This window comes from Lissotriton helveticus, chromosome 8 (assembly GCF_964261635.1).
Source record: "Lissotriton helveticus chromosome 8, aLisHel1.1, whole genome shotgun sequence".
Lineage (NCBI taxonomy): Eukaryota > Metazoa > Chordata > Amphibia > Caudata > Salamandridae > Lissotriton > Lissotriton helveticus.
The window spans coordinates 1724506292-1724533891 of record NC_136069.1 but is presented as its reverse complement, the minus strand read 5'-3'; the positions used below and the strand labels follow the sequence as shown (position 1 = coordinate 1724533891).

At 43.2% G+C, this 27600-nt stretch overlaps 1 protein-coding gene across 1 annotated transcript in view; it reads right to left on the bottom strand.

The window, feature by feature from the left end:
• LOC144774154 (NACHT, LRR and PYD domains-containing protein 12-like) overlaps positions 1 to 27600 on the bottom strand; it is a 1547343-nt gene that overhangs the window by 770161 nt on the left and 749582 nt on the right. The window lies entirely within an intron of this gene.

The following is a 27600-nucleotide window of genomic DNA, read 5'->3' as shown; positions in this document are numbered from 1 at the left end:
TCTTCATCGGTTAGATGATTTTGGTTCCTATCTGATCTGTTATGTCTGTCTGTCAGTGGGAGAGATCTCTTATTGTTTATCGCTATGGAAGTATTTACTAGCTTTCCGATGAGTTCTACTTCATTCTGAGTCTTCTTTGTGATATCACATAGTTTTACAATCCCTTTCGTGGAGTTTTGTGAATCTTGTGCTAAGTTGCTGATTTGTGTTTGGATCTCGCTGATTTTTCCCATGACCTTGGGTGCCGTAGTGTGAATAATCCTCTGTAGGTTCCTATTTTCTTTATTTCTGTTCCTGATTTTTCGTTTCGATTCGTGTATCATTGATTTCTTGCTCCTTCCCTTCGGCCAATAGTTCTCTCTCGCCTTGATTTCTGGGTTAGCCGTTGTGTCAGGTATTGTTGTACCATTGTTATAATTATTGTTCTGAGTATTTTGTCTTCTCTCTGAATTATTCTCGATTGATGAGTTCCCAATTACGTTTATGGCTCCAGGTTGAGGGCCTTGTTCCCGTGGGTTATTCGATGGGTTATTCTTTTGTACAGGTTCCTGTTGTTCTCTGGTTAGAGTAATATTTATCGTGTCGGATTTGGCTATGCTTATGTTGTCAGTTGGCGTGTCCTGGGGTTGTATTGGCCCGGTGCCTTCTCTTTCCCTAGCTTGATCCAGTTCTAGTCGGACTTTGGTTGTGCCAATATTTCTATGGTTGATGTCAGATGAGACTGGATAGTCTGACGACAGCTTCTGGCATTGTGGTGGCCTAGTGGCTTTTATTTGTGTGGCTTGTTTCATTTCCTGGTAGTCTCTTACTGAAGAGCTACTAGTAGTGGAATTGTCTGGTGGCCTGGTGTCTTTTCTTTTTGTGGCTTGATTCAGTTCCTGGTGCTCTCTAGCTGTAGTGGAATTGTCAGGTGGGCCGGGGTTGTCTTCTTCTTCTTCTGGGCTACTCTGGTGGGGGAGTGGGCTCCATTTCTCCACAATTCTTTTTAGGGTAGGGAAGATGTTGTTGAATTTTTCCAGATCGTCGTTAGCGGCTTGGATCAACACTATTCCATTCTTAAAGATAGTTATGCAAATATCCGCTCTAAGTTTAGAAGATGCTCTGGTCAAGAATTTCGTTCCATGTGGGATGTTGGTGGTGGCTTTAATGTGCAACAAGTTTGTGAGGGCATTGCGCCATTTCGCCCTTCTGGTGAAGAAAATCAAATCTTTCATGATGATCCCTTTATCCATGCAATAGGAAGTGTCAGAGATCAATGTGTCCGGGTTTCTCCTCATTATGTTATGCTTAAGTTTTTTGGCTGCATTTTTGAACAGATTTGTAGGATATTGTATATTGTAAGCGTTCATGCCTATTCTTTCCAGGTAATTGTCTTCCATCTTGTGTTATGTGTTGGCGTTGTAGACCGAGAATTCTTTCTGGACTTACAATGCACCCTGCCCTAGGGCCTACCATAGGGGTGACTCACATGAAGGCAAGGGAAGGTTTGGAGGCTGGCAAGTGTGTGCACTTGCCCAGCCAGCACGACAGTACCAGACTGCACACAGGTTCTGCAATGGCAGACCTAGACACATTTTAAAAGGCTGCTTCTGTGGGTGGCGCAACCAGTGCTGCAGGCCCACTAGCAGGATTGGCATTTACAAGCCCTGGCACTCCTGGTGCCCTTTACTGGGGACTGACAGTAAATCCCATGAACCAATCATGACATCAATCACATATACATTTTGCACAGGGAGAGCATATGCACTTTAGCACTGGTCAGCAGTGGTAAAGTGCCCAGAGTCATTAAACCAACAAAAACAGGTCAGAGAGATTATTGGAGGAAGGCAAAAAGTTCCGGGATGACCCTGCCAAGAGGCCCAGGTCCAACACCTGGTGTGGTTCTCCTTTCATTTGGTCATTCATGTGGTTATAGACTGGTAAAACAAGCTGCTTTACATTCCTTCAAGACTTAGCCCGAAGGCCGCTCTCCACAGCTACCACTAGGATAGTTTCTATAAAGGTTTTCTTAAACCTACCATCAATGAGGGTCGTTTTGACTGGTGCAAGGTGCCCACTAAAATAGCGATACCAAAGGGGATGATGGATGGAGCGTTTGAGCAAATCAAACACTCACCCCCAGTCAACTGATCTGGGTTTAATCCATCATCAATCTTTAGCTCACTCCACCACCCCAGTTCAGACATGGCCATATGCAAATCAGTCCGACCCTGTGCATCATGGGAACAGTCCAGCCCGAACTGGCATCCGGGGGAGAGTGTAAACAACTCCCAGGACGGCCGTCCAAGGGCCTGTTGAAGAGACGTATCTTCTCCAGGCAAGAAAAGCCACAGGGGGGCTGAACCCAGAAGGTGATCTTCAAGAGACAGCCGGCTTTGAAGGGAAATAGCATGCACACAAGAGGAGGAGCTGCCTGTTCAGGCAGGCAGAAGGTTGCTGGGGACAGCGAGGGGATACCACTGGTTAGCCTGGTATTCCCAGGGATGTGAAGCCCCCAGGAAGCCACACCCCTAGAGCAGAGACCACTCTTGCAGACATTTCCCATGTTTCCTGAACTTGAGGGAAAGAGGAGCGAGAGAGGATCAGAAGGACTCAGAGGCTTATCCCAGACATCTCAACTCGAGGGAAGGAGGAGCAAGAGAGGATCAGAAGGACTCAGAGACTTATCCCAGACATCTCAACTCGAGGGAAGGAGGAGCCAGAGAGGATCAGAAGGACTCGGAGACTGATCCCAGACATCTCAACTCGAGAGAAGGAGGAGCCAGAGAGGATCAGAAGGACTCAGAGACTTATCCCAGACATCTCAACTCGAGGGCAGGAGGAGCCAGAGAGGATCAGAAGGACTCAGAGACTTATCCCAGACATCTCAACTCCAGGGAAGGAGGAGCCAGCAGAGGATGAGAAGGGCTCAGAGACTTATCCCACACATCTCAACTCGAGGGAAGGAGGAGCCAGAGAGGATCAGAAGGACGAGGACTCAGAGAATTATCCCAGACATCTCAACTCGAGGGAAGGAGGAGCCAGAGAGGATCAGAAGGACGAGGACTCAGAGAATTATCCCAGACATCTCAACTCGAGGGAAGGAGGAGCCAGAGAGGATCAGAAGGACTCAGAGACTTATCCCAGACATCTCAACTCGAGGGAAGGAGGAGCCAGAGAGGATCAGAAGGACGAGGACTCAGAGACTTATCCCAGACATCTCAACTCGAGGGAAGGAGGAGCCAGAGAGGATCAGAAGGGGGAGGACTCAGAGACTTATCCCAGACATCTCAACTCGAGGGAAGGAGGAGCCAGAGAGGATCAGAAGGACTCAGAGACTTATCCCAGACATCTCAACTCAAGGGAAGGAGGAGCCAGAGAGGATCAGAACGACTCAGAGACTTATCCCACACATCTCAACTCGAGGGAAGGAGGAGCCAGAGAGGATCAGAAGGACTCAGAGACTTATCCCAGACATCTCAACTCGAGGGAAGGAGGAGCCAGAGAGAATCAGAAGGGGGAGGACTCAGAGACTTATCCCAGACATCTCAACTCGAGGGAAGGAGGAGCCAGAGAGGATCAGAAGGACTTAGAGACTTATCCCAGACATCTCAACTCGAGGGAAGGAGGAGCCAGAGGGGATCAGAAGGACTCAGAGACTTATCCCAGACATCTCAACTCGAGGGAAGGAGGAGCCAGAGAGGATCAGAAGGACTCGGAGACTTATCCCAGACATCTCAACTCAAGGGAATGAGGAGCCGGAGAGGATCAGAAGGGGGAGGACTCAGAGACTTGTGGAAAAGTAAATTTTGCCATGTTGTATGTGCCTACGTGTTCCTCATCTTATGTTATATGTGCATGATCGATATGCATGTATCCCCCTATGTTCGATTAAAGATGCAATTATAGTTGTGTCCAGCTCTAGTATGTTAGTTTCCGGTTCTCGTGAAAACAACAAGTATTAGGCCTATGTTGCCACGTTTCGCAGTGTGCACGTTAATTCATTGAATTGTCCCCGTTTCTAGGCCTCAAAAGGGCCCGGACACCAGTTTCAGCTCCTGTCTCCTGAACCCTCTCCGAGGAGCGATACAGCCCCCACCTGCATCCCTGACCCTTCACTTACTTCCTGCCTCACAGTGCCCGGCCTGGCTCTGCCTGCCTGTCTGCCAAGAGTATGTTATGCTTCTAGTTATCAGTCCAGCCCTCCTTCTCTGCATTCCTAAGCTACTGAATCGCATCAATAGTTTCCGTCATGGTCTAGCCTTTCTGTCTCCATGTAAGAGAAATACTGTATTATATTCATAGAATATTCCTAGCACGCGCAATGCATGTAGAATAATGCACGCACCAGTCTTAGTGTCAAGTAGCCTTTGCCCTGATAACTTTCGCATTTTATCAACATGTTCTCCAACACCAGATACCGGATATGCCATAAGTACATGTCGTCCTGACACTGCAGACTGTAGTCTCCTCTTCTAGCGCAGAAGTCATAGCCCCCAGTTCTCCCTGGTAACACGTCATTGCCCGTTTGCGCACACCACTAGGTTAAAGGTCCCAGCTGCTCAGGTAGCCCCCTCCATGTTTCCGCCCCATTTATGACACTTCTGTTACGTTCACATCACATGTCTATGTATACGCCCTGTACACGCCTTCTTGTTACATCATTTTGCCCTTATCTTTCGTGACTGCTACTAGTTACGCCTACTGCTACGCCTACTGTATTGAATGTAATGTATTTGTTTTAGTATATATATACTGTGTACTGTTATTAAAAGCTGCTCATGCCATCCCTGGTCCTTTCCCATTTTCCCCCCGGCAGCTGCCATCCGACTATTCCCATGCAGGCTGTCCTGTTCCTGTCCTTTATGCCTGATTAAAGCCTGTCAGACTCAAGATACCTCGAATCCTGTCTCTTATTTATTGAGCTATCTGTTTATATAGTATCCTGAAAATTAGTACCGGTAATTAATTATTTATTTACCACATAATGGCGCCCGAATAGGAACTTGCCCTTTCCCCACGCGCCGGCGAAGCCACGCAGGCCCCCTGACCCTCTGCAGCCGTGACGGAACCATACCGTGCACGTGCAGATATTTCTGCTTCAAGTATCCCTCAGGCCCACGGAGGAGACGGAGGTTGCGGTCCAGCATCCAGACGAGGCGGTGAGGAACGCGGCGAGTCCCGACCAGAGCCCAAGCCGAGAGTCCAAGGTCCGAGGTATCCGGAGGCCCACCTGTAACTGAAGTCCGAAGTTCGTAGTCCGTCGTCGTAGCAGTCCAGTCCAGTCCGAGGCCTTCCGTTCTTGCTGCCCGGTGAGTACCGTTGCTGGGGTAGTATCTAGACAGAGTCAATTAATTTGTCTCTGGTCCGTGGGTTTGGGTACACAGATCCAACACGAAGTGTTCACCTAGGTGGACACGGGTCCTGACGTGTCTCTTTATGGGACCGGTATGTTTCGTACTGTTTCAGCAGTGCATCTAGTAATTCTAGTAAGTTCCGTTCTTGATAAATTCATGTGTTCTGTTCTCAGTATACCAGGTAATATTCTGTCCGAACTGTTATTCTAAATGTTATTTAATGTGTTTTCAATGTCGTGGTATGAGTGATTTGTTTTTCCAGTCATTATTGTGTTTTATCGTGTATTGTATTGTGTTCAGATTCAAGTACAGAATGCCTCTATTCACCAAGTTACGTCAGTTAAAAACCCGAAAAGGGTTACTCGAGGAAGCAGTTCCTGTCCCGCCTAGGGACAGCCCAGGTCATTTTATGTATCACAAGCATGGCTTAGATGCCATAATATATCTAGACTTATGGTCTGATTACACCAAAGATCTCGAAGAAAAATATAGATGGCCTGTATCAGGTACATGGGATGCCGAGTGCATCATGCGAGTAGAAGAAGCATTATGGAAAAAGAAAGCCAGACAGTCCCAGAAAGATGCCATCGAGTTATGGCGCAAAGAATCTCATAAAAGAACCGAAAAAGAATTCAGAAAAACAGAATTAAGTAGGGAATCCGCAGAGAAAGCCCAAGAAAGGGAATTAATCGAAATAGGTGAACGAGTTAAAGCAGAACAGTCAGACAGACAGAGAAATGCCCTTATTAAGGGTATGTATCCTCTTCTTGCCGAGGGCTTGCCAAAAGCAACCCTGGAAGCATCATGTAATTTTCCACCGCCATTGGTCCCGATTAAGCTACGTCATAAACCGACCGCAGCTGATATTTTTCTTTCGTCCTATTTGGACGACACAGTACCAGCATATGCAAATCCTGTCCCGCCTGTTCCTGTTAATAATGTAATTCCTGTTCCTCCAGTCCCTGGCTCCGGGGACCAAGTTAATGTACCAGTATCCCCGGACCAGTCCGCACCACGTGTGATGCCGGTTACTTTACCGGCACGCCCAGCATTAGTAGACGATCCTAGTTCAGGAGGAGCGGTAGGAGGTGCTCCTATCACCCCGCCTCAAACAAAATGAATGACGCTGAGAGAAGCAGCGTTACAACGTACGCCAAAAGTGACTACATACGCAGATCTCAAGCGAAACATTACAGATTGCGCATATGATCCGGTACCAGGTGAGGATCACATGCTCCTGTATTCAATACGTTTAAGACGAGTTGCCAACTTTTTAGTCACCCTGCCCAACATGAAAGAACACCTGGACAGAATATATTGTTTTATCCGCACAGGGGAGAATCCAGGAAGTATTCACGAAGCTATGGCACACAGAAAGGTCGATATTCAGAGTATGATTCTGCAATTCATGATTAACTGTTTAATAAGAGAACAAGATTATACTGATAAAGACAAGGAAGAAATGAAAGTCCTGACTAGGTGGAGTGACAATATAGCCGAAGGAAAACACAAGACACAAGGTTGTATAGAAAGTATGTATAGGAAAATACGTAAAGAAATTGTAAGTATACACGAGAAAGAGAAAGTAAGTAGAGCAACCGAGAAAGAGAATGACTCTTCCAGTGAAGAGGTAGACAGCGAGAATCCTGCCAGAATAGCGTATGTAGGTAGAACTAGACTTTCCGACCGACATTCACGCCTAGACTACAAGAAAGTTTTTCCCTCTCCAGTACCAGAACAGTGTTCTCTGGAACAAGTATTCCAGGCTACAGATAAAATTCTGAAATCACGAATAGGTTATAGCGAGCTTAGTAACATGCATGAACAAGAACTAGCCCGATCAGCGGTCCGATGGACTACTGATTCTACCACTTTTCCAGACGAAATAGTGGCTCAAACGTTTCTGAAACTGCCCCCAGCCGAGCAGCGACTGGTGGGTATGTATATGATCCAGCACCTCATCACCCTGTATGAGGGACAGCATTCTGATCCAGGTCCATTACATGATGTATTAAACGAGTTACTCCACTACAGATGGAGAGGTCTAGGTACTGATTTAATTAGTATCATTCTAGAACAGCGCCACAAATACCGAACGTTCCTGAATCCACATTTTGTTCACGTCTCACCCCCAGAAAGTAAATCATTTTACATAGATAGACAGAATCCGTTACGAGAAGTACATCCAGTTAGAGGAACGGGTGGGGATCTAGAACGAGTATTTGTTTACACCCCTATCACAAAGATGGAACTCTTAGAGATGAAAAAGTTAATTCCCTGTCACGATAAAGATCCAGCAGGGTTTCACCGTGAATTAAAAGACATGCTCCGTATGGGAGAATAGACGTATCCTGATATCATTAAAATGTTAAAGGTTCTGTTGCCTGCGGGCATATATGAAAAACTCAAAGAAAAAGAATGGGAGGTGGGAGAGAAAAAGATAGATTGGACAGCTCTAGAAGCTGAAGATAATACACGAGTACCAGGTACCGGTCTTGGGGATAAAGCTAAAGAATTGCCCGAGTTATTGATACAAGTTATGCCATGGTTACTAGCAACGAAAAAGGAAGACTGGGATTCCATCTCAGCCTGTAAACAGAAACAAGACGAGGATACTAGTGATTTCTATTCCAGATTTGAAAAATGTTTTATTATTAATAGTGGTCTGAAAACAAGTAGTGAATCGTACCCTCATCTTTTTGTCACTAAACTAGTCGAGAATTCAAGTCCGCAAGTTAAAAATCGAGTTCTGAAAGTCGAAAGTACTTGGCAAGCTAATACTCCGTCACAAATGTTACAAATGCTCCAGTACCACCAGAACAGAATCAGGGAAGAGCAAGAACACGAAAGGAGACGTATGAAAGACACGAAAATGAAAGTATTAGTTGCACAATCTGTTCCCCAAGACAGTCAGAAGAGGGGTACGAATCAAGCCAGTCATCCTGCAGCTCCCGTTAAAGGGACCTGCAATTATTGCAAACAGCCCGGTCATTTTATAAGTGAATGTGCAGTTCTGAAACACAACATAGCTACTGGTAAGACTAAAGAAAGACCACGTCCGCCTAGACAAGAACAAGTTTCACAGACTTCCCAGCCACCACAGAACGCACAACAGACAGTTCCAGCACCGCAGCCTATCGCTGCAACACAGCATGTTACACAACAGATGTACCAGTATGCACAGTCCGAGTATCCAGATTATCAACCATATTCATGAAACAGCCTAGAGAGGGAGGTAGGCTTGCCTCTCATCGAGGTTCCTGTAGATCAAGAGGGTCCCTATGTACACAGTCAAGTATTAGGGAAAGACAGAAAGTTTCTGATTGATACAGGGGCAAGTAGGACTACCATCAGTCATGACGAGGTTCCAGGGGCTCCGCTCTCAGGCTCTAAAAATGTTTCCCTTGGATTTTCAGGAAAGCCGATTGTTAATGAAATTTCGAAACCAGTTACTCTAGAGGTTGGTCCATTGTCCCGAACTACTGATTTGTTACTCACGAAATCATGTCCAGAAAACTTGTTAGGCATTAAGACATTGAAAGAGTTAGGAGCAGTTATATGCTGCTCCCCAGAAGGAGTACGATTGTTCCTGAGAGACTTCAAAGGTCATTATGTATTACGTGATTTTGATCCAAGGTTATTGAATGTACCACAGCATTTATGGGCGCAAGGTCCAACTGATGTAGGTTGTATGCATATCACACCCCACCGTGTGACTCTGAAACAAGGTGTAGTATTACCACGAATCCGACAGTACAAATTGCCACCTGAGGCTGTAGCAGCCTTATCCAAAATTATTGACAAACTTATTGCTCAAGGAGTGGTTGTAGAAACTGACTCCAATGTATGTAATTCTCCTATCATTCCAGTCCTGAAACGTACTGACCCAAATGCACCTCCAGTATATCGATTAGTGATTGACCTTCGAGAACTTAATAAATGTATCATACCCCAGTACCCAGTAGTCCCAGATATTTCATCCCTATTGACAGCCATTGATTCTGAAGCTACGTTCTTTACAGTTATCGATCTCAAGAACGCATTTTTCAGTGTCCCCATTCATCCAGACAGCCAATACCTTTTCGGTTTCTGTTTAAATGGAAGGAGCTATAAATTTACACGAGCTCCTCAAGGTTTCACAGAAAGTCCTAGCATTTACAGTCAAGCACTTAAAAGACAACTAGACAATATTCACATGCCAACTGACACTGCCCTGCTCCAGTATGTCGATGATCTACTGATCACAGCCCGTTCTGAACGTGACTGCGAGCGTGCGTCACTTACAGTCCTGTATTTTCTGGCCGAGATGGGGCACAAGGTGTCCCCTTCCAAATTACAATTCTGTGTCCAGCAAGTGGGCTACTTAGGACACTTACTGTCCAAGAGGGGTAGGCAGTTGACACCAGACCGTATCCAGTTAATAGCGAGTCTTCCACAGCCCAAGACCCAGAAGGAGGTACGAGCTTTTATCGGCCTCACTTCTTACTGCAGACAATGGATTCCTCAGTATGCATTTCTAGCCAAGCCACTGATACAGTTAACGACACAGGAGGCAGCCGTATCGACTGTCCTCCCTTGGACCCAGGAACATACACTTGTTTTTAATGAGTTAAAGAAAGCTTTATGCCAAGCACCTGTTCTAGCAACACCGAACTATAGTAAGCCTTTTACACTTTTTGTCACAGAACGTGATGGTACTGCATTATCTGTTCTCACACAAGATCAAGCAGGACAATACAAGCCCTGTGCTTATTTTTCGAGCACATTAGATCCAGTCGCCCAGGCGTTGCCTGCGTGCCTCAAGTCAGTTGCAGCCACAGCACTAGCTATCAGACAAAGTGATTCCATAGTGTTAGGACATTCCCTGACAGTACAAGTTCCACACTCCGTGGAAGTTCTTTTAAACAGAACCCAGACTCAGCACTTGACAATTGCACGTTTAACAGGTTATGAACTGACACTGTTCCAGCCACACATAGAAATCAGACGCTGCAACACTTTAAATCCAGCTACACTGTTACCGTCAGTTACTTCAAATCCTGCCACACATGACTGTGTGGAAGTTGTTAACACCATGACAAAACCAAGACAAGACTTGACAGATATTGCATTATCTGATCCCGACCTGACACTTTATGTGGATGGTTCATGTATGAGAACAAGTACAGGAGAGCTAGTAGCCACGTATGCAGTGACTACTGAAACCGAAGTTATAGAAACACATCGTATTGACACCCTGTCTGCTCAAGCAGCAGAGCTAGTCGCTCTGACCCAAGCCTGCATACGTGCCAAGAACCTGAAAGTAAACATATATACAGATTCACGTTACGCATTCGGAGTCGTACACGACTTTGGAGTGCTCTGGCAGGAGAGAGGTTTCATGACTTCTCATGGAACCAAGATTCAGCATGGTCTCCTCATTCAAGCTCTGTTAGATGCAATACATTTACCGACAGCTATCGCTATCATGAAGTGCAAAGCACATACGAAAGTCACTGACATCATTTCCCAAGGTAACGATCTAGCAGATCGAACAGCCAAGCTCACAGCTCAGACTCCAGACATTCCAGTTAACACGACACAGACACTCACTCCAGATCAGACTACTTGTATGACAGTTAAGGACCCTACGCAAGATGTCATAGACATACAGTCACATGCTACTCCCGAAGAAATCAAGAAATGGTCCGAACAAGGAGGGGTCCAGACAGATCAAGGATGGTTGACGAAGGGAAAAGCCACATGGTTTCTCCCCGACTCTATGGTTCAAGTCATTATCAATACCGCACATAGTCCAGCACATTTAGGAGAAAAAGCTATGTTAGACAGCATCCAGAACCTTTGGTTCAACAAGCATTTACGAGCTGCAGCCAAGCAGAAAGTCCGTACCTGTATGATATGTTGTCAGTTCAATCCAGGTAAAAGTGTCCCGGTGGAACAAGGGGGATTCCAACCTCCTGACCACCCTTTTGAGGTCTTCCAGATGGATTATATTCAGATGGAGCGATGTCGAGGTTTCAAGTATGTCCTCGTAGTTGTATGCGCTTTGTCCAGGTGGACAGAAGCATATCCAGTCCCAGATTACACAGCTGCGACCACTGCCAGGCAGTTGGTTCGTGAGTTCTTTCCCCGCTATGGTTTACCTAGGGTCGTGTATTCAGATAACGGCCAGCCATTCTCATCCGAGCTCATGAAACATGTTTCCCTTCTGTTAGGGTACCAGTGGAAGTTTCATTGTGTGCGCCATCCTGAAGCAGCCGGTCTCGTAGAGAGACATAACCAGACTTTGAAAATCCGCATTGCTAAAGTATGTAGAGAAAAAGGTGTAGACTGGCTAGTAGCCCTGCCAGTTGCTCTATTCTATATGAGGATGGTTGCACATTCCAGATCAGGTCTGTCCCCGTACGAGGTCGTATTCGGCCGCCCTCCAAACATGTGGGGTACACCTAGACCCCGAAAGATTACAGACGTTTCCAGTAATATGCTGACAGATTACCTAGCTTCCTTGATGTCTGCCCTACACTCTTGTCGTTCACAGGTTGCCGCTGCATTTCCAGACAACACTGAGGTGAAACCGCATGAGATCGTTCCAGGTGATATGGTCCTGGTTCGCAACTTTGATCGTTCAAGTCCGCTGGAGCCCCGATGGAAGGAGCCCTGCCTCGTCCTCCTCACCACCCGGACTGCAGTGAAAGTCGAGAATCGCAAAGGCTGGCTCCACTCCAGCCATGTGAAGAAGTTTCACGGACTTAAGCCAAAGACATTCATTAAGGACTGCCCTATTTTCAAGGACTGCCCAAACACAGACTCTGAATCAAAAATTCCCCTGTTAGAGAAAACTCCGCAGCAGGAGTATAAACAGAAACTCCGGTCTAGTAAAATAAGTCAGCCAGTTTAATTGTCTAAGTCCCTCTCGGGTGAAACGGTTAGACAGGTTCCTGACATGTATGAGACAGACCCACACAGTGAGAGAGTTAGTCAAAACTCTAAAAGATGTATCATCGTTCTATTTTTCTTGTTATTTTTGAGTCTTATGGTTACCTGCACAAGTTATGCTTTACATTTATGTTTTCCAATTTCACATGTACATATGTTTTCTAATGCTACAGTAGAGCACACATTTAGTGACCTGCCTCCTCACGAGTTATCCTATCGTCTCGCTATGCGTAATAATAGTTTTATCCAAATGTTGCATTATTCACACCAGACCAGCAATGCCACTAATTGTTGGGTGTGTGGTCGACTCCCCCCTTTCCAGACACCGAAGGGAGTTCTGCCACTCTTTCCTTATCCGTTTTGACATAATGGTTCGTGTGGAGCATGGTCCAGGTTAACGTCATCCTTAACTGATATGTCCCTTCTGAATCGAACATGTTTCCCAGACAAGCAAGGTCTTTCCCATAGAACAGGGTTAGATCTAGAGAATGAAGTGTATGATTTAGGTAATTATTCCTCGAATTTTATGGTCCTGAATGTTCAGTCCGATACTACTCCAGATTTGCCTGCTATTTCAGTACTACCAGTCAAAGGCGAATTATGTGTCAGAAAGAATGGATCCGCACATGTAGGACATAGTGATTGTACTACTGTTGTCAAGTATAGTGACAGTGGGAAATCCATTTTCAAAGCCTCACGCCATTCTAATTTTGTTTGTGGTCAGACCGCATATGTTCGTCTGCCCCTCGATTGGGATGGAACATGTTACATTGCCTTCCTACTACCACCAGTTTTTCTAGCCCCATCTGATTATCACAGAAACACACACCTAGTACACGTTAGACATAGAAGGGAGATCGAGTCCCCAATTGTCGATCAAACTGAAACTACTCTAGAACAGTATCAAGATTTCAATAAAGGTTTCTTCTTCTTTATAGGCCCTGTCCAGAATAGTAAGCTAATACGTAGGTTAACCAGAACCCTTGAAGCAGTAGTGAATGAAACTACTTCTGCTCTAGGTAATTTAACCGAAGAGCAATCTGCTATGAGATTTGTCGTGCTCCAAAATCGTCTCGTTCTTGACGTCATACTGGCCGATAGAGGAGGAGCATGTAGAGTCATCGGATCTAGTTGCTGCATTTTCATTCCTAATTACACGCCGTCTGTTTATTCGGCTATAACCAGACTTCATAAAATTGCCCATCAGTTACACCAGAATCCAGGCACCTGGACATGGTCCGGATGGCTCTGGAGTATTATATCTGCCTGGGGATGGAAAGTATTATCATTCCTAGGTATTGCAGTAATGATCATATTCAGTTGCTGCCTCTGTTTACAATGTGGCCCTGCGATTTGCGGCATTTGTGCTACCTCTTGTATTCCTAGTCCTAAATCCCGTTCCCAGACAATTCGAGACGAGCAAATGGTGCTATATGAAATAATAGATAGTATCATGAATATTGATGTTTCCTGATGGAAACGTAGGGCACAAGGAGGGAATGTGGAAAAGTAAATTTTGCCATGTTGTATGTGCCTACGTGTTCCTCATCTTATGTTATATGTGCATGATCGATATGCATGTATCCCCCTATGTTCGATTAAAGATGCAATTATAGTTGTGTCCAGCTCTAGTATGTTAGTTTCCGGTTCTCATGAAAACAACGAGTATTTGGCCTATGTTGCCACGTTTCGCAGTGTGCACGTTAATTCATTGAATTGTCCCCGTTTCTAGGCCTCAAAAGGGCCCGGACACCAGTTTCAGCTCCTGTCTCCTGAACCCTCTCCGAGGAGCGATACAGCCCCCACCTGCATCCCTGACCCTTCACTTACTTCCTGCCTCACAGTGCCTGGCCTGGCTCTGCCTGCCTGTCTGCCAAGAGTATGTTATGCTTCTAGTTATCAGTCCAGCCCTCCTTCTCTGCATTCCTAAGCTACTGAATCGCATCAATAGTTTCAGCCATGGTCTAGCCTTTCTGTCTCCATGTAAGAGAAATACTGTATTATATTCATAGAATATTCCTAGCACGCGCAATGCATGTAGAATAATGCACGCACCAGTCTTAGTGTCAAGTAGCCTTTGCCCTGATAACTTTCGCATTTTATCAACATGTTCTCCAACACCAGATACCGGATATGCCATAAGTACATGTCGTCCTGACACTGCAGACTGTAGTCTCCTCTTCTAGCGCAGAAGTCATAGCCCCCAGTTCTCCCTGGTAACACGTCATTGCCCGTTTGCGCGCACCACTAGGTTAAAGGTCCCAGCTGCTCAGGTAGCCCCCTCCATGTTTCCGCCCCATTTATGACACTTCTGTTACGTTCACATCACATGTCTATGTATACGCCCTGTACACGCCTTCTTGTTACATCATTTTGCCCTTATCTTTCGTGACTGCTACTAGTTACGCCTACTGCTACGCCTACTGTATTGAATGTAATGTATTTGTTTTAGTATATATATACTGTGTACTGTTATTAAAAGCTGCTCATGCCATCCCTGGTCCTTTCCCATTTTCCCCCCGGCAGCTGCCATCCGACTATTCCCATGCAGGCTGTCCTGTTCCTGTCCTTTATGCCTGATTAAAGCCTGTCAGACTCAAGATACCTCGAATCCTGTCTCTTATTTATTGAGCTATCTGTTTATATAGTATCCTGAAAATTAGTACCGGTAATTAATTATTTATTTACCACAGACTTATCCCAGACATCTCAACTCGAGGGAAGGAGGATCCGGAGAGGATCAGAAGGGGGAGGACTCAGAGACTTATCCCAGACATCTCAACTCGAGGGAAGGAGGAGCCAGAGAGGATCAGAAGGACTCAGAGGCTTATCCCAGACATCTCAACTCGAGGGAAGGAGGAGCCAGAGAGGATCAGAAGGACTCAGAGGCTTATCCCAGACATCTCAACTCGAGGGAAGGAGGAGCCAGAGAGGATCAGAACGACTTAGAGACTTATCCCAGACATCTCAACTCGAGGGAAGGAGGAGCCAGAGAGGATCAGAAGGACGAGGACTCAGAGACTTATCCCAGACATCTCAACTCGAGGGAAGGAGGAGCCAGAGAGGATCAGAAGGACTCAGAGGCTTATCTCAGACATCTCAACTCGAGGGAAGGAGGAGCGAGAGAGGATCAGAAGGACTCAGAGGCTTATCCCAGACATCTGAACTCGAGGGAAGGATGAGCCAGAGAGGATCAGAAGGACGAGGACTCAGAGACTTATCCCAGACATCTCAACTCGAGGGAAGGAGGAGATAGAGAGGATCAGAAGGACGAGGACTCAGAGACTTATCCCAGACATCTCAACTCGAGGGAAGGAGGAGCCAGAGAGGATCAGAAGGACTCAGAGGCTTATCCCAGACATCTCAACTCGAGGGAAGGAGGAGCCAGAGAGGATCAGAACGACTTAGAGACTTATCCCAGACATCTCAACTCGAGGGAAGGAGGAGCCAGAGAGGATCAGAAGGACGAGGACTCAGAGACTTATCCCAGACATCTCAACTCGAGGGAAGGAGGAGCCAGAGATGATCAGAAGGACTCAGAGGCTTATCCCAGACATCTGAACTCGAGGGAAGGAGGAGCCAGAGAGGATCAGAAGGACTCAGAGACTTATCCCAGACATCGCAACTCGAGGGAAGGAGGAGCCAAAGAGGATCAGAAGGACGAGGACTCAGAGACTTATCCCAGACATCTCAACTCAAGGGAAGGAGGAGCCAGAGAGGATCAGAAGGACTCAGAGGCTTATCCCAGACATCTCAACTCGAGGGAAGGAGGAGCCAGAGAGGATCAGAAGGACTCAGAGACTTATCCCAGACATCGCAACTCGAGTCAAGGAGGAGCCAGAGAGGATCAGAAGGACTCAGAGGCTTATCCCAGACACCTCAACTCGAGGGAAGGAGGAGCCAGAGAGGATCAGAAGGACTCAGAGACTTATCCCAGACATCTCAACTCGAGGGAAGGAGGAGCCAGAGAGGATCAGAAGGACTCAGAGACTTATCCCAGACACCTCAACTCGAGGGAAGGAGGAGCCAGAGAGGATCAGAAGGACTCAGAGACTTATCCCAGACATCTCAACTCGAGGGAAGGAGGAGCCAGAGAGGATCAGAAGGACTCAGAGACTTATCCCAGACATCTCAACTCGAGGGAAGGAGGAGCCAGAGAGGATCAGAAGGACTCAGAGACTTATCCCAGACATCTCAACTCAAGGGAAGGAGGAGCCGGAGAGGATCAGAAGGGGGAAGACTCAGAGGCTTATCCCAGACATCTCAACTCAAGGGAAGGAGGAGCCAGAGAGGATCAGAAGGACTCAGAGGCTTATCCCAGACATCTCAACTCGAGGGAAGGAGGAGCAAGAGAGGATCAGAAGGACGAGGACTCAGAGACTTATCCCAGACATCTCAACTCAAGGGAAGGAGGAGCCGGAGAGGATCAGAAGGACGAGGACTCAGAGACTTATCCCAGACATCTCAACTCAAGGGAAGGAGGAGCCAGAGAGGATCAGAAGGACTCAGAGGCTTATCCCAGACATCTCAACTCGAGGGAAGGAGGAGCCAGAGAGGATCAGAAGGACTCAGAGACTTATCCCAGACATCGCAACTCGAGTCAAGGAGGAACCAGAGAGGATCAGAAGGGAGAGGACTCAGAGACTCATCCCAGACATCTCAACTCGAGGGAAGGAGGAGCCAGAGAGGATCAGAAGGACGAGGACTCAGAGACTTATCCCAGACATCTCAACTCGAGGGAAGGAGGAGCCAGAGAGGATCAGAAGGACGAGGACTCAGAGACTTATCCCAGACATCTCAACTCGAGGGAACGAGGAGCCAGAGAGGATCAGAAGGACGAGGACTCAGAGGCTTATCCCAGACATCTCAACTCAAGGGAAAGAGGAGCCAGAGAGGATCAGAAGGACTCAGAGGCTTATCCCAGACATCTCAACTCGAGGGAAGGAGGAGCCAGAGAGGATCAGAAGGACGAGGACTCAGAGGTTTATCCCAGACATCTCAACTCGAGGGAAGGAGGAGCCAGAGAGGATCAGAAGGACTCGGAGACTTATCCCATACATCTTAACTCGAGGGAAGGAGGAGCCAGCAGATGATCAGAAGGGTGAGTGAAGTAATCTGGTAGACAGAGTTGAAGTAAAGAAGTTGTTTATTTCCAAGAAACAGTTTGTACATCCACAGAGCTCAAGAGTCTCTCTCTCACTGTCCAACTCCTAGATTCAGAATGTGCAGGCACAGAAGAAACATAACAATTCTAAAAGAATGTACAACTGGGAATACTACACACCTTCCCCCCTAAAAAAAAACCAAATAATAATAATAATAATAATAATAATAAAAGGAAGAAAACTAATGAACAAAATCTTGCAATTTGATAGAAGTATGTTTGATCCGAAAACTTTTCCTTACATCAATCACATTACTAGGTTCCACAATAACATTATCCACATGTTTGTCATTCTCACAAGATAAACGAGAAACAGGATCTTGAAGATTGCTAGGAGTCATGGAATCAGACACTGCAGTATCAAAAATAGGTACATCACCCTCAATTGTATCCAACATGGCAGAATAACTTTCAATATTGTCACCAGACTTGGATGAACAAGATTGTTGGGAGATAACCTTGGAATTTTCCCTTTTGCATAAAGAAATGCGTCTAAAATTCCAAATTTTTCCGCCCTCAACCCTTACAGCCTTGCTAAACACTTCCAACACTCTGCATGGGTCAGACCATTTAGACCACCTATTGCCGTGAAAACCACCAAATTTAACATGCACAAAATCTCCAACCTTAATTTTTGATCTACGAGTAGATACACTCAGCGAATTACTTCTCATCTTGTCCTGATACTTCAAAACTTTATCTCTAACTTGAAAAAAATCAAAAGAAGAATCACCAGGAATTTTAATCTTCATCCACCAAGGTAAAAGTTTGGAACCAGGCTTTCTACCACTTAACAGCTCAAAAGGGGAAAAACCTGTAACAGAATTAGGAGAGGTACGGTATGACAATAAAGTCGCACGCAAAACTTTTTTCCACTCTAAATCACTCCTAACTGCTAATTTAATAGATTCTTTAATAACTCTATTAAAGCGTTCTATTTGACCATTGGCTTGAGGGTTGTAATTAGAAACTCTTTTATGTACTAGCCGGCATCTATCAAGAAACAACCCAAACTCTTTGCTGATAAACTGGGGACCATTGTCTGAAACAATTTCTTCTGGAATACCTTCCCTACAAAAAACTTCATCCAAAAATTCAATCACTTGCGCTGAACCAATTTTATCAACCACTTTCAACTCAGGCCATTTAGAAAAATAATCAATTAACACTAAAACAAATACATCCTTGTTGGTAGACAAATTAAGAGGACCAATAATGTCAATACCAAGTTTCTTCCACGGACTCGCAACAAACTTAACTGGAGACACATCAACAGCCAAAGGTTTGACAGATTTGTCACTCTTAGCAGGACATAATCTAACCGAATGTCTGACATAATATCGACCACAAAAATATCGCAATGCAAAAATATCGCAACAAAAATATCGAGGACAATAATATCGGGATCCTATCTTCATAAAGGTAAGTACAAAAATATCGAAAAAATAATATCGTAGTACAAAAATATCGAAATTAAAAATATCGTTTTTTTAAATGTATTAATAATAATGTAAAAATAATGTTAAAATACATATCATTTAACAAATATTAATAAAAACATTAAAACATAATTAAATTATTAAAAGTAATACATATACATTTAAAATAAATTAAAAATTTAATAATTTAATGTAATAATAATAATAATAAGTAAGCTTTATTCGATTTTAAACATAAAATCATAAAAGCACAAAAACACAACAAATACATCATCTTGCTACTACATAATACATTTTCATCTAAACATATACATAAACTAGAGAGAAAAAAAAAAAAGAAAAAAAAAAAAACATCGTTAAAAAAGTTTACAATAAAATATCAACACACAACAGCAGGGATCTATGTAAGACCCAGAATAGAGATGTTATATCACATAGATTTGCGATACTTTATGACTGATCTTAAAAAGCATGAGAGAGCAAATATCACATGGTCATTTTCTAATCTTAACATTTTCAAGAAAGCTGGCCTACAGTTTCTTAGACCCCACCGTTTGAGTAAGGGTATCAAATATACTTTTCTAGGGTTAGAGTACAGCGTGCAAAAGAACAATATATGGATGTTAGATTGCACCGCGATGTTATCGCAAGGGCAGATCAGCTTAGTATGCGACCAGTTATTGGCTTCAGGTAGGGTTACCATACGGTAGAAGATCCCCAGGCGCAAGCGGGACAAAAGCATTCGGTTAAATGGACTGGGATCAACCTTCAAATAAGTTTGCAAACCTTCGTTGGGGGTAATTTCCTGAAAGTTTAAAACAGTGAGTTTAAGTTTTTCACGATTCCATCTCATAATATCCAAGTGTGTAGTTATTATTTTTTTGAGAGTTGATCTAGAGACACCCTCCATTGAACTTGGATTTTCAAAGTATTCCTGTAGTCCTAACTCTGTTAGAAATGATCTTACGTAGGATAGCCATCTAAAATTAGCAACCCCGTCTAGGGCTAAGCAATCTTCTAGGAGGTCCCTATTGAACCCAGCTTCCTGTGTTGTCCACACCTTGTGCCATAAAAGAATTGGAGACATCTTAATGATGTCACTCAGGTGTCTCACTCCTGTCTCAATATGCGTCAAAAACGTAGAAGTACTTTTAGGCACTCCCAACAAATGGCAGATGTATTGATTTTCACTGCTCTGCAGGGTGGAGTCCTTCTCAATGCCCCATAGGCCAGCGCCATAGGTGGCTGTGGAGACGCATTTGGCCCGGTAAATCTGGATCAGCTCCCTGATTGGTTTACCACCTAGCCTGTCAGAAAAGGCACGCAAGGCACCTATGGAACGGGTGAAAGCCAGCTTTCTGGCTGCAATCGCCGGCTTCCAGCCACACCTCCTGTCAAACACGACCCCTAGGTAGCAAAACCTATCAATGGTAGCTAGTTTTTGTTTATCCAGGAATATGGTACAAGGGGCCCTATTAAATTTACTAGTGCATGGCATGGTGTATGTTTTAGTTATATTTACTTTAAGGTTTCTCTCCTGCATGTAACCTGCAAACCTGGTAACCGCCCTCTGTAGGCCCACTTGCGTTTGGGACATTACATTTAAAATAAATTAAAAATGTAATAATTTAATGTAATTTTATTTCTTTTAATTTCATTTAATTGATTTAAATTAAATTTAAATTTATTTTATTTTTACCCTTTACGCCTGTACCCCAAACCCAAAACTGACCCTGAACCCTAAAAATACCCCTGTACCCCAAAAACCCAAAACTGACCCCGAACCCTAAAAATACCCCTTTACCCAAAAACTGAAAACTGACCCGGAACCCTATAAATACCCCTTTACCCAAGAACTGAAAACTGACCCTGAACCCTAAAAATACCCCTTTACCCAAAAACTGAAAACTGACCCTGAACCCTAAAAATACCCCTTTACCCAAAAACTGAAAACTGACCCTGAACCCTAAAAATACCCCTTTACCCAAAAACTGAAAACTGACCCTGAACCCTAAAAATGCCCCTTTACCCAAAAACTGAAAACTGACCCTGAACCCCAAAAATATCCCTTTACCCAAGAACTGAAAACTGACCCTGAGCCCTAAAAATACCCCTTTACCCAAAACCTGAAAACTGACCCTGAACCCTAAAAATACCCCTTTACCGAAGAACTGAAAACTGACCCTGAACCCCAAAAATACCCCTTTACCCAAGAACTGAAAACTGACCCTGAACCCTAAAAATACTCCTTTACCCAAAATTAATTAACATTATTTAATTACCGATTAATTATTAATTAACAATAACAATAAAGTAAATATATTAGCACATTAGCTATAATTAATTTAATTTACTAATTAATATTAATTTTTCCCAAATAATTAATTAACAATAAAAAAACCTTATATATATTAAAAAATTAATCTAATTAATGTAATTAACTAATTAATAATAATTAATTCCCAATTAATTATAAATATGTACAAAATTATATTAATTAATTAACTAATTAATATTAATTAATTACCAATTAATTATTAAATAAAAATATGTACAAATTTATATTAATTAATTAACTAATTAATATTAATTAATTACCAATTAATTATTAAATGAAAAATATGTACAAAATTATATTAATTAATTAACTAATTAATATTAATTAATTACCAATTAATTATTAATGGAAAATATGTACAAACATATATTAATTAATTAATTATTATTAAATTACTTCCCACCCTATTCCCCTATAAACCCACAACCCGCTCTAATACTAAAACGCAAAATATTAACAAAATGACTAATTTTCAAACATACATTTCTAAACATATTTAGCAAACATATAAACAACAAAATAAAATACATAACACTAAACAACAAAATTTCGATATTACTAACATACATACCTTAATCTCGATATTCTGTCTGTCGATATTATGGCACATCGATATACTGTACCATCGATATTAAAACATCGATATTATTGCATATCGATATTTTAATTTCGATATTTTGTCTGCCTACCAATCTAACCCATTTGTTAACCATACCATCTACTCCTGGCCACCAATAAAATTCTCTTATACGCCTTTTTGTACTGGACATGCCCATATGGCCTTCATGAGCCATTAAAATTATTTTCTCGCTTAACCTTTTTGGGGGGACAATTGTATCACCTCTGGTTACATATCCATGATCGAACATAAGTTCATCCTTTATTTTACAAAAGGATAAGAGATCACCAGATAATTTGCGTTCCTCAGGCCAACCTAGTTTCATGAATTTTACAATATCAGACAAATCACTGTCTTGACACATGGCAGCTTTCCACTCATTTTCGGAAATAACGTCAGACAAAACTTTGGAATTCTCACTATTAACATCTTCAATAGAAAATGTTACATCAAAATCTATACCAATATTAACAATATCCAGAGTGTCAGATGACGGTAACCGAGACATACAATCGGCATGTATGTTAAGGCGTCCAGGAACATATTCGACCACACACTGAAATTCTTGCAATTTGGCAGCTAAACGTGCTAAGCGAGCAGTCAAAGTTTTACCACCTCCAGCTGCTAGCATATTAATTAGTGGTTTGTGATCCGTTTGTAAACTAAACTTGGTGCCCCATAAAAATTGCCTAACATGTTGCACAGCCCATGTACATGCCAATAGTTCCTTCTCGATAGTGGAGTAATTATATTCAGCACCTCGAAGAGTTCTTGATGCATAGGAAACCACATATTCTTCACCCATATTTCTTTGCATTAGTACAGAACCTAATCCAACATTACTAGCATCAACACATACAATACAATCTTTACCAATTTCGAATGGTCGTAGAAAAGGAGCATTTACAATTTCTTTTTTAAGAAGTTCAAAAGCAACTTGTTGTTCATTGTTCCATACAAATTTTACATTTTTCTTTAGCAAAGATCTCAATGGATGAACTTTGGAAGAGTAATCTTGTACAAATTTGCTATAGAATTCAGTGAGACCTAGAAATGATATGAGTAGTTTCTTTGTTGATGGAGCAGGGCACATGAAATACTCTGAATGTGATTTAATTTGGGCTTAATACCTTGGGAAGAAATCTCATGGCCCAAATATTCTACTTTACTTTGCCTGAATTTACACTTAGAAAATTTTAAGGTCAGACCTTTTTCTTGTACACACTGTAATACTCTATCCAAATTTTTATCATGGTGTTCATAGTCTTTTCCAAAGATTAAGATATTGTCTTGAAAAGCGATAGCACCAGCACACCCCTCAACAACTTCCTTCATAAGTCTTTGGAAAACAGAGGCTGCACTAGCCAAGCCAAATGGCATGCGGCGATAGTGAAACATACCTTCAGGAGTGATAAAAGTAGTTAAAATTGTTGATTCTTCATGTAGAACCACCTGGTGATATGCGCTAGCAAGATCTATTGTGGAAAAGACACAAGCACCAGAAAGTGTGGAAATTAATTTGTGGATGTGGGGTAAGGGATGCCTGTCAATCCAAATTTCTTTATTTAAACTACGAAGGTCCACACATAAGCGAAGTTCGTCATTGCTCTTAAGGGATAAAACCACTGGAGAAACCCAAGGAGAAGATTCTGTAGGTTCAATAATTTTTTGAGATACTAAATCAGACAAAATCAACTTTAGTTTTTCCCGATAAGCCAATGGTACATTTCTGACTCTATGTCGGACTGGAACTGCACCTTCCTTGAGAACAATTTTGTGTTGAAAATTAACAAATTCACCTAACTTGTCGGTGAAGATCGAGGGAAATGTATTTCTTATAGTACTCGTGAACTCATCATTCTCAGGAGGCACAACATATACAGGTGGAAAAGCGTTGGGATCAAGCTTAATCCCCATTTCTTGTTGATGGGCCCAACCAAGGATGGATACCCCTTTGGTTGCTACCTCAACTTTCCCTCTGGTTGTCCTATCCTTGAACTTAAGATCAGCCCACATAAACCCATCAAGGTCAATTTAGTGACCTGAATAACCCCCTGGTTGAACATCAGGTGGTAATAGTTTTGTAGAATTCCAAAATTTGTTAAATACATCCCTACCTATAATCGTGTACAAAGCACATGAATCAATTAGCATGGAAATATCTTTACCATTTATAGAAATATTATCACTCGGAAAACTTTTATACTTGGTATCTCCAATACATAGTAAGCTATAGATTTCTGTCATTGGTTCAGGATTCTCACTTTCTTCAAATGAAACTAAATTAACTTTTTGTGAAGATCTACACATCTTGCTTAAATGTCCTGGTCTCTTGCATTTAATGCATATTTTGTTCCATGCAGGACATCCTCTATAACTTCCTACATGGTCCTTACCACCACACCTATAACAAACTACTTGAGCTTTTTTTCCCCAAAAACGTTTATCTTTTCCAAAATTCTCTTTCTTAGTGGGAATGAAAGAAGATTTCTTAAAATTAGTGTGGTCTTTTACTACTGCCACTTCAGGGATTACTTCCTTACTTTAAATAGTTTGGCCCCTAATTTCACTAACAAAAATTTCTGATTGCTCAATACCTTTAGCTATGTTTAGTACAGCACTTAAGGAAGATTCTGTTCCCATCCATAAACGTTCTTGAATTTTCTTACTTTTTTCCTTCATCATTATCTGATCCCTTAAGACTTATTCAAAATTTATCGTTTCAAAAGCACACGATCGAGCCAAAGTGCGCAATGCAGCTACATAATCTTCAATAGATTCATCCACTTTCTGTGCTCGAGAATAACATTTAAATCTCTCCATGACTGTATTAATATTTCTACCAAATCTAATACTCATTTGTTTGACAGTCACCTCAAAAACATTAATGTCACCAGCACTTTCTATAGGAGGTAAATTGGCTAATTCTTTCAAACCTGCCCCACCTAAACAATTCCTCAAAAGTGCAAGTTTTCCCTTAGGAAAACAACCATCCTCCTCCACTACATCCACATAAGCTAAGAACATTGGGTACTGTGGTTCTGAAATTCTGGACCCTGTTGTTGTTCCGGTATCGCGGTCCAATACCCGTGTCCCAAAATATCAACGTACCATGACGAATTTGGTGTCGACGAACCGATAATGATTAGGACATCATTCCTATGCATTTGCGTCATGATCGAGGGATGCCAACACCCCTAAATCGTAGTTTCCGTCCCGACCCCTTAGACTCCATTTTGTAAACGGTATCCATCTTGTGTCTTGCCCTCATGATAAATCAATTAAGTAAGGTCGAGTCTGATCTAAAAGGACACGTCCACCTTTCCCTGACTTCCCCCTGACCTGTCCCAACTGACTCCATTGCCTCCAGCCAAACCTGTTTGGGCAGCTCCTCGCCCAGTGGCCGAATACGATAGCATCAATGCATAACATTCCACAAACCATTCACTACATACAGACCATGTTTTCTACAAACATGCACCTGTCAATATTCCTTGTTTATGGCCAGTTTTATGACTAGGAGGTTCCTTTTTTATTGGGATTTCATCGATATCTGATGGGAGTTCCGGGCCTGGCCTGGTAATCTATCACGAGTTAGACGTCTAAAATATGGGCTTGCCTACATGACTTCGCTCCTTTGTATTATTGTAGAAATATGTGTATAGCCATATCATAAACTCAAGAATTCTTGCTTGCAGCTATTATTTTTGTATATAAGGAGAAGGCTGGTTCTGTAAAAACAAACAGTCTCCCGAGAATATACTCCCCGTGTGGTGTACTTCTGGGACACATGTTACTTGGTAGCTGCCAATAAAACTTGATCTCTGACTGCGACTAGAAGACTCCGTGTTTCTGTGGTCCGGAACAAAGGGAGAACTCAGAGGTCTTCGGGTGTTATCCCCTGGCACCAACGGGTTCCTAAAAACCCGTTACCTCAGTTGGCGCCCAACTCGGGGCGGTATCAAGCGGCGACGGTCCAAGCCAGATGTTCGTGAGGAGCTTCGTGTGAAAATTCCAGAGGACGGCCAGCCACTTCAGCGACCCCAGTATGTCGACGTGGTTCCGAAGGTCTTTGCTGCGAGGTTCCCCGCGTCCCGACGGCTACGAAGGACTGCTGCCCTGACTATCGCCTTGTTTTGGACCCAGTGATCCTTGGTAGAGCGAAACGATAGACGAGTCTTCTAGCGACGTCAGCGATCTTCAAATACTTCAGTTGAGTATAAGTGGAGCGTCTCCCAGTCCTTAGTTTGTCCTTAGTTTTTGGTATCCTTGAGATACACTTTGATTTGGTACTTGCAAGCCCCAAAGCCGAATGACTCATGTATTCACGAGAAATATCATAACAGATAATCCTTTGAAGTTTGAAGCTAGACTAGTGAGCGAAGATGCCTGGTTTTAGCAGACTTGGAAACTTGTTTTGTCTTGGTTGTAGTAAGGACTCCCGATTAGAGGATTCTTGTCCGGTTCCTCCGATTGGAACTCCAACATATGAGTTATACGTAAAACACGGCGTAAGTCCTATCACATATAATGAAGTGTGGATAAAATACACCCGCAAGGATGGTGTTTTAAAATGGCCCCAATACGGTAGTTTTGACGCAGAAATTCTAGATAATCTTGAGGTCAAACTGTTCAAAAAGAAAGCCCGGCCGGCGATGTTTGACTCTTTCCGCTTATGGCGTAAAGAGGCCAAACAAAAGGAAATTAAATTAGAAAAGAAAAATAAGAGAGAAAGAGGTATTTCAGTAATACAAGCCGCGATAAAATTTAAAGACAATGAAGAAGATCAAATAAGTGAGCAGTTGCACAGGCAACGCAAAATGGCGATAGATAAATGCTATCCTGTTTTACCATCTCTTCAGCGAGAGACAGCAAAAGAGCGTGAAAAAGATCCATTAATGGCACATTTGCTAAATTCGCCACCACCCTATGCACAAAATGCCACAGCACCTCCGCAACCTTTAGTTACACCTCTGGTAGCTGTTATGCCGGCTCCTTTACAGCACTCACCAGCTGCTCTTCAGCTGGCTTCTGTCTCTCTAGTGCAGCCTCCTCAAGGCTCACCGATCACATCTACTTCTCCTACTGTTCCTTCTACAACTTCGCCTAGCGCACCTTCTATTTCTTCTGATGCTCGTTCTACGAATGCTTCTGTTTCTGCTTTGCGTGACTCTGTTTTGTCGCCAGTTATTCCTCCGCTTTCACCTTCCGTCTGGCATAAAATGGCCAGCATTGTTACTAACATTCCTTCACCACTTTTTCGGTCGCCTAAAACGACCCCTAATACGGGACGAAGACAATTACGAAGCCAAATGCCTGATTATCAGGAGAGAGAGTCATTGAATAAGTTAGCACGGAATTGGGCTATGGATACCGCGAGATATGATGTAGAGTCTGTCATGAACGTTTTTCGTCAATGGGATGCATCGACGCAGAGATATGTTTTTGAGCAGATGTGTGTTTTTCTGTGTGAGGATTTGGAAGATAATGGTCAGGAGAGCAACACGCAAGAGTTGTGTAATGTACGATTTAAATTTGGGGAGGGCATGATCGTAGGTCCCGATGTCGACAAAGCAGTTGAGATATTATTATCATATCGAAGTACGGGTGGTAATTCTGGGTCATCATCTGAATGTGGTACATCTAGTAGGAAAAGAGCGAGACAGTACCCCATGAGAGAGGTTCCTCGGCTTGGAGGGAAGGTGATGCGAATGCAAATCCACCAATTCTACCTCATTTCCAGCGTGTATGGGTACATGTCCCCTGGA